Source organism: Lithobates pipiens, unplaced genomic scaffold (assembly GCF_037356315.1).
Source record: "Lithobates pipiens isolate NorthernLeopardFrog02 unplaced genomic scaffold, aLitPip1_a1.2 Scaffold_102, whole genome shotgun sequence".
NCBI lineage: Eukaryota > Metazoa > Chordata > Amphibia > Anura > Ranidae > Lithobates > Lithobates pipiens.
This window is the reverse complement of record NW_027507689.1, coordinates 133,078-141,411: the sequence shown is the minus strand read 5'-3', so window position 1 is coordinate 141,411 and position 8,334 is coordinate 133,078. Positions and strand designations below refer to the sequence as shown.

Sequence of the window (8,334 nt, the reverse complement as noted above, 5' to 3'; positions counted from 1 at the left end):
GGGGCGTTTTTCAGGCGCTTTAGCGTTAAAAAAAGCGCCTGAAAGAAGCTGCAACTGCAATCCCAATGTAAAAGCCCGAGTGCTTTCACACCAAGGCGCTGCCCTGGCAGAGCGTCAAAAAAAGTCCTGCAAGCAGCTTCTTTGCAGCGCTTTTGGAGCGGTGAATATAACGCTCCTAAAACGCCCCTTCCCATTGAAATCAATGGAAGAGCTTGTAAAACGCCCGAAAAACACCTGAAAAACGCTATTGGCAGCAGCGTTTTTTGGGCGCTTTTAACCCTTTATTTGGCCACTAGCAGGGGTTAAAAGCGCCTCATTAACGCTCAAAAAACGCTGGTAAAGCGCTGCTAGTTTAAGCGGCGCTTTACGAGCGTTTTTCGGGCGCTGACATTTCACATTGGGACTGCAGATGAGGCTTCTTTCAAGCGCTTTACATGTGCTTTTTTTAACGCTAAAGCGCTTGAAAAACGCCTGAAAAACGCCCCAGTGTGAAAGGGGTCTTAGGGTGGACCTCCGCTTTAAGTCTGTCCTTGTGTGTATTGTAAAGTGCCAGACAGACTGGCTGCCAACCCTTTGTGAAAAGATGTGTATTGGGTGGGATCGTTTGAAGCCTAGCAGACGTCAGGATGAGGTGTTGATTCTTGGGATGTGTGGGTGGAGCTGGGCTCTTGTTCATGTTAAAGCATGTGCCTTGAATTGTGTATAAAGTTACAATGTTTCTCAAAAATAAAGTCATTCCTACTACAGAAGAGACAGAGTGCGTCTCGTCTTTTTGTCAGAGGGGTCGGCTCCTATAGGAAAGGGTCGTTTAGCTGTGGATATTGGTCGCGAGTGGATGTGTGTCTAGGAGAGGGAACATCGTAAACGGCGTTAACCCCCTTTATATTAGGGGTGCCGTTACAGTAATCTTTCTCTTCTTTTCCTCTTCTAAATGGCGTCATTTCTGCTCAGTCTTGCCCACTTCCTGTGTTGTTGTGTGACCGGTGCCCCCTTCACAGCACTGATCTGATAGGGGCACCCGCGCATGCGCGCTCCCATCTATTGTACTACAAGCCTGCGGTGACACACTGGCTGCACCGCCCATGACATCACTGCTACAGCTCCGCCTCCATTGTCATCTGATTGGAGCCCCACCTCTGCCCCGCCTCCTCTCTATGAGTGACAGCGGCCCCCCGCACTTTCAGAGCTGCAGGTGGATTGGCTCCTGGATGATGTTCTGTGACAATGGCACAAGGAACAAACAACAAACTTTATTCATACAAGACACTGTCCTGTTGTGTCAAATTTACTGACAATAAATTTTACTGACTCAATTTTTATTGGAAAAAAAGTTTTATTTTAACCATCACCTCCAATCATTCTGTGTCACCCCCAGGAAGATTGTGTCACCCCCCCAGGAAGATTATCTGTCACCCCCCAGGAAGATTCTGTGTCACCCCCAGGAAGATTCTGTGTCACCCCAGGAAGATTCTGTGTCACCCCTAGGAAGATTCTTTGCCCCCCCAGGAAGATTGCGTCACCCCCCCAGGAAGATTATCTGTCACCGCCCAGGAAGATTCTGTGTCACCCCCCAGGAAAATTCAGTTTCACCCCCCCGGGAAGATTCCGTGCCACCCCCCAGGGCATTGTGTGTCACCCATCTATTCTAGCAGCATTACATGTCACCCATCCCACTGAAGAGTATTACATGTCACCCATCCCACTGCAGAGCATTACATGTCACCCATCCCACTGCAGAGCATTACGTGTCACCCATCCCACTGCAGAGCATTATGTGTAGTGATGGGCTGAACACCCCTTTGCTCATTCAATATCAGAACTTTGAACAACACAAAAAATTCGGCCTAAATGGCAAACCCCATTGTCCCAATTTTGAAGGCTTATATGCAAGTAATTGGCCATAAAGAGGGTATGGGGCCCGGGTACTCCCCTGGGGGAGATCAATGAACATTTTTTTAAAAAAAACAATCTTTTTAAAGGAGCAATGATTTTAATGATGCTTAAAGTGAAACAATAAAAATGAAAAATTCCTTTAAATATAGTGCCGGGGTTGTCTTTACTCTGCCTGTAAAGTGGCACATCTGTACCATGTATAGAACCTGCTGCAGCAAAACTGTACTACATTATAAATAAAGAAAATGTAATTTAAATATTTTTTTCCTGCAAGCTTTCTTTTATAAATAACGGCTTGGGGGCCAGTCTGTATGATGAGGTCACAATGCAGTACACTGGGAACAAGATTAGAGGATTGTTGGATACATTCTGGTGCCTCTTTGGCCAGACTTTGGATGGAAATAACAAATTTGTTTCACCACTTTGAGCAAGCCTTACTACTCTGCATCTGGTGGTGTGCTGCTGGCAGATGTGCGGACAGACTGAGGTGAGGAGGAAGGGGCAGATTTGTGCCCCTTTTGTGTGGATTTTAGGTGGGAGGGTAAATTCCTTGTCAAGCATGTGGTACCCAAATGGTTGGGAGTTTTTGCCACGCTCAATGTGCTTTGAGGCAAAGTTTGCAAATTGGAACAGTGCGATCGGCTGCTAAAAAACGTCCAGACATCTGAGCTGTGGGAAGTGGGCCAGGAGATAACAGCTCCACAATGTGATGGAATAGGGCGGCTGCTCTCTACTCTTCCATGATGGCTGCCTTGTTAGGGTTGTGCCTCACCCTCACTTTCCTCCTTTGCTCTATCCGGCACCCAAGTCACATCAGTGACCTCATCATCATCATCATCATCATCTCCTCCATCCTCATTACCACCGGAGACAACTTGGCAATACGCTGCAGCTGGGGGAACGTGACTGCCAATTTGTGTACCAGTGTTCTCCCCTCTCTGTAGGCTCATGTTCCTGCCTTCCTCAACCTCAGAACCAACATCTGAATCCAGTAATGGCTGTGCATCATCAAGGAGCAAGTGGCTGACGCTGTGTTCAAATAACTCCGCTGACTTCTCCATGCCTGATGCTGGGGCTAGGGCAGGAATAGATGTGGACAAGGAGGCAGAATAAGCTGCTCTGGCAGCTGCAGGGGACTGTGCACTAGTCTCTGCTAGGGTGATGGAGGATGATGATAATGAGGAGGATGACCAAAGATGAGGAGGGTTTAGTAAGCCATTTCACCACCTCCTCTGCATACTGTGGCTGGATAGCACGGGCACCATCACTAAATATAGGAAATGATGTCCTGCCTGAGGACTGACCATGTCCACCTTTGCCTGTGGTCACATACGCTGCTGGACCCCTCACAGTGCCATGGGGAACGTCTGCCTCTCCTTGTTGTCCTCCCAGACATGATGGGGAATTATTACCCAAACTTATTATAAACTGGGAAAATGTGTGATTGGATGCACTTTATTCAATGAAAAGTGGCGTTTGGTGCACTTTAAATTGAGGACTTCGCTGACAGAAATGTAAAAACTATAAAAAATAAAATAAAAAAGGGAACATCAACGTCACAGTCAGAAAAACTACAGCTGACAAAAAAGGGGGACAGGAAAAAAAAACATGCAGCAACCAAGAAGAAGGATATACAGCACTAAATGTTATGTGGTGTTAAACACTTCACTACACAACACACTACACTATACTCACACTCTACACTGACACTACACTATACTAATAATCCACTCACACTCTACACTGACACTATACTATACTCACACACTATACTAACAGTATACACACACACTACACTGTACTCACACTCTACACTCACAATAAATTAACACACTAACTCACTAGCAGTAAACTGAGCCTGGCTCTATCTATCACCACTGCAAAGGCTTCCTATGAGAAGGAATCATTTATAGTGGGGGTGGGACTATGAGCACTGAGCCCTGATTGGAGAAAGTCATCATCACTTTGTCCAATCAGGGCCCTGACAGTGCTGATTGGCAAAGCCTTGCACCTGACCGCTGGCTTCATCCAATTAGGTCCTCTAGAATGCAGTGCGAAGGGCATAGTGCATTGTGGGGCGCTCAGCAGGTGAACATCCCGCCAAGCTAGTTTGGCGAACGGGTGAGCAGGTGATGTTCGGGGGGAACTTTTGCTCGGATAGAACTGTTGGCCCATCTCTAGTGCTGATAAGTCCAGTTCCTGGATTCCGGCTTCTCCTCTCTATAAATCTGCATCACTTCCTAACAGAAAATAATAAAACCCGTCCTGGCTGTTCCAGGGATGGGAATGGGGCCGACCTTCAATATTCTGAATACAATCGTCTCCTCAGTCGGCTCTGCTGCTGATATTGGGATCTGCAGATCTTCCTCAGGTCACATGATCCCAATTCTTCTGTGGATGGAAAGTAGCCAAATTACTGATATGACGAGTCCCTGTGTAACATGGAATGATATTCACATCACATTCACATATACAGTGGTGTGAAAAAGTGTTTGCCCCTTCCTCATTTCCTGTTCCTTTGCATGTTTGTCACACTTAAGTGTTTCGGAACATCAAACCAATTTAAACAATAGTCAAGGACAACACAAGTAAACACATCTGTCCGACCATCTGTTTGTGTACTCAAGCTGAAACGAACTTGGGTTCTGCAGCAGGACAATGATCCTAAACACACCAAAGTCCTGACCTGAATCCTATTGAGATGTTGTGGTATGACCTTAAAAAGGCCGTTCATGCTGGAAAACCCTCTAATGTAACTGAATTAGGACAATTCTGCAAAGATGAGTGGGCCAAAATTCCTCCAGGACGCTGTAAAAGCCTCATTGCACGTTATCGCAAACGCTTGGTTGCAGTTGTTGCTGCTAAGGGTGGCCCAACCAGTTATTAGGTTTAGGGGGCAATCACTTTTTCACACAGGGCCATGATGGTTTGGATTTTTTTTCACCTTTAATAATAAACACCTTCATTTACAAATTGCATTTTGTGTTTACTTGTGTTGTCCTTGACTATTGTTTAAATTGGTTTGATGTTCCGAAACACTTAAGTGTGACAAACATGCAAAGGAACAGGAAATGAGGAAGGGGGCAAACACTTTTTCACACCACTGTATATATGTATTGATGACACATTTCATGGAATGTATACAATGTAATATCTCTGTGTAATTGTACAATTATCTCTTGTAGACGGCCGGAGATTTGTCTGGTGATTGTGTCCCGGTGTTGGGCCTGCTGGACCTCTTCTATGTATAGAGGATCTCCTCACCGACACCTCGGACTTCTCTGCAACCCTCTAAAGGAAAGTCTTCTACTCTTCATGGATATAATGGTCGCCTCCCATTGTGAATTCCCTCTTCTCCCCTCTGTGGGATTCCACACTTTCCAATATTATCAATACTTACTATGATGGTGATGAGGATCCGACTCATTATTAGGACTCATTCATGGCGGGAAAAATACATTTGCTAAAGTTTCTCATTAATAAAAGCTGACTGGAGCAATTACTAATATAGAGAAAGAGACCGTATCTTCCTCTTACTGCCGTCCTACTCCTCTCCATCCTCTTCTCCACCCTCCCCACTCCTCTCCACCCTCCCCACTCCTCTCCACCCTCCCCACTCCTCTCCACCCTCCATACTCCTCTCCACCCTCCCCACTCCTCTCCACCCTCCATACTCCTCTCCACCCTCCATACTCCTCTCCACCCTCCCCACTCCTCTCCACCCTCCATACTACTCTCCATCCCCCATACTACTCTCCACCTTCTGTCCTCTCCATACTCCTCTCCATACTCCTCTCCATACTCCTCTCCATACTCCTCTCCATACTCCTCTCCATACTCCTCTCCATACTCCTCTCCATACTCCTCTCCATACTCCTCTCCATACTCCTCTCCATACTCCTCTCCATACTCCTCTCCCCCCTCCATACTAATCAAAAAAGAAGCTGCAATGAAAAACCATAAAGATACACGATATACATTCATATGACAAATAATATTATAAATTATACTGAATTAATTCACTACTAACGTGCCAAAAATACATACATTTTCCACATGTAGTAAGCTATATAGAAAATCATAAATTTAAGTAAAGTGAAATGACAATAGTGAAAACCAAGTGCACATAGTCCACAAATATATGGGAAATCCACAATTAAATTGTGGAAGCAGGAGGATACAGAGATAAAACTTCAGTCCTGTTAGGTGACACTGCACACAACACCCTCAAACTGTGAGAAAGGTGCATCAAAGAGAAAATCCTCCACCAATAGATCCACTGAGGCTTACCAGCTGACCAGATCTCTTTTTAAAGCGGAGGTCCACCCTAATTAACAGTCCTAGGTCTATGTGATTCCCCCTTCCCTAATCGCTAGGTAATCCCCTTACCTTTCTGCTGTCTTCTTCTGTTTTCTTCTTATTTCAAATTTTCTGCCTCTGAAGATTCCGGAAAGGGGCGGAGCCGCGGTGGAAATGGGCGGGGCTTCAGCGGCAGGTCACTTCTTCCTGTTGGCCGCAGGGGCTCCTGGGATCGTTGTTTTTATTTCCCAGGAGTCTGTACGGCGCCCAGGCTCGAAATCTCGCGCGACCTGAGTGGTTGTCAGTGCTCGAGCGGATTGATCTGCGCATGCACAAGATCGCAGCTCATAGGGGCGGTGCATGATGGGAGTTTAGGAGGACTGTGCCCCGGAAGACAATGCCTGTGGGCTTCACATGCCCACAGGCAAAATGGAAAACGCCTGGAAACATTTTCCTAAGCAGTTTTGAACAAAGAAAACACTTGGAAGAGACTCGGACAGCACTTAGAAGTAAGTAAAATATTTAGAATACTTAATTTCAAACATTATTGCGGGAAAAAAAAACGTCGGTGGAACCCCGCTTTAAGGAGATCAAATTGTGCCTGAAATTCATCAGCCTATGGGACCTTTTCTGTTTGTTCTGTCCTAATAACATCCATCAATGTGGCTGGGATGAGAGACGTATAAAGGAGGAGGCACACAAATTTGAGCTACCAGTGATTGCATAAAGATCCAGGCTGGGGGATGAGTTTCAGGCATGATTTGTTCTCCTTAAAAAGAGATCTGGTCAGCTGGTAAGCCTCAGTGGATCTATTGGTGGAGGATTTTCTCTTTGATGCACCTTTCTCACGGCTTGAGGGTGTTGTGTGCAGTGTCACCTAACAGGACTGAAGTTTTATCTCCGTATCCTCCTGCTTCTACAATTTAATTGTGGATTTTCCATACATTTGTGGACTATGTGCACTTGGTTTTCACTATTGTCATTTCACTTTACTTAAATTTATGATTTTCTATATAGCTTACTACATGTGAAAAATTTATGTATTTTTGGCACGTTAGTAGTGAATGAATTCAGTATAATTTATAATATTATTTGTCATATGAATGTATATCACGTATCTTTATGGTTTTTCATTGTAGCTTCTTTTTTGATTAGTATTCTATTGTGTGTATCTCACATTAAGTTGCAGCAGAAATCTTTTCTTTTCTATTTATTATTTTTTTCTGTTCACTGATATTTATTTATTTATAGACAGCGCTGTTTTTTTTCACCTTTCACATCCTCCATACTACTCTCCGTCCTCCATACTACTCTCCGTCCTCCATACTACTCTCCGTCCTCCATACTACTCTCCGTCCTCCATACTACTCTCCGTCCTCCATACTACTCTCCGTCCTCCATACTACTCTCCGTCCTCCATACTACTCTCCGTCCCCCATACTACTCTCCGTCCCCCATACTACTCTCCGTCCCCCATACTACTCTCCGTCCCCCATACTACTCTCCGTCCCCCATACTACTCTCCGTCCCCCATACTACTCTCCGTCCCCCATACTACTCTCCGTCCCCCATACTACTCTCCGTCCCCCATACTACTCTCCGTCCCCCATACTACTCTCCGTCCCCCATACTACTCTCCGTCCCCCATACTACTCTCCGTCCCCCATACTACTCTCCGTCCCCCATACTACTCTCCGTCCCCCATACACCTCTCCGTCCCCCATACACCTCTCCGTCCCCCATACACCTCTCCGTCCCCCATACACCTCTCCGTCCCCCATACTACTCTCCGTCCCCCATACTACTCTCCGTCCCCCATACTACTCTCCGTCCTCCATACACCTCTCCGTCCTCCATACACCTCTCCGTCCTCCATACACCTCTCCGTCCTCCATACACCTCTCCGTCCTCCATACACCTCTCCGTCCTCCATACACCTCTCCATCCTCCATACACCTCTCCATCCTCCATACACCTCTCCATCCTCCATACACCTCTCCATCCTCCATACACCTCTCCGTCCTCCATACACCTCTCCGTCCTCCATACACCTCTCCGTCCTCCATACACCTCTCCGTCCTCCATACACCTCTCCGTCCTCCATACACCTCTCCGTCCTCCATACACCTCTCCATCCTCCAT

The 8,334-nt window shown here is 46.1% G+C and overlaps 1 protein-coding gene across 1 annotated transcript in view; it reads left to right on the top strand.

Moving 5' to 3' along the window:
* LOC143958272 (NACHT, LRR and PYD domains-containing protein 3-like) overlaps positions 1-5,397 on the top strand; it is a 535,368-nt gene extending 529,971 nt beyond the window's left edge. The window contains exon 11 of the mRNA XM_077467790.1: positions 5,079-5,397. The gene's annotated coding sequence lies outside the window, so the exon portion shown is untranslated. The remainder of the gene's footprint in view (positions 1-5,078) is intronic.
* The last annotated feature ends 2,937 nt before the right edge of the window (positions 5,398-8,334 follow it).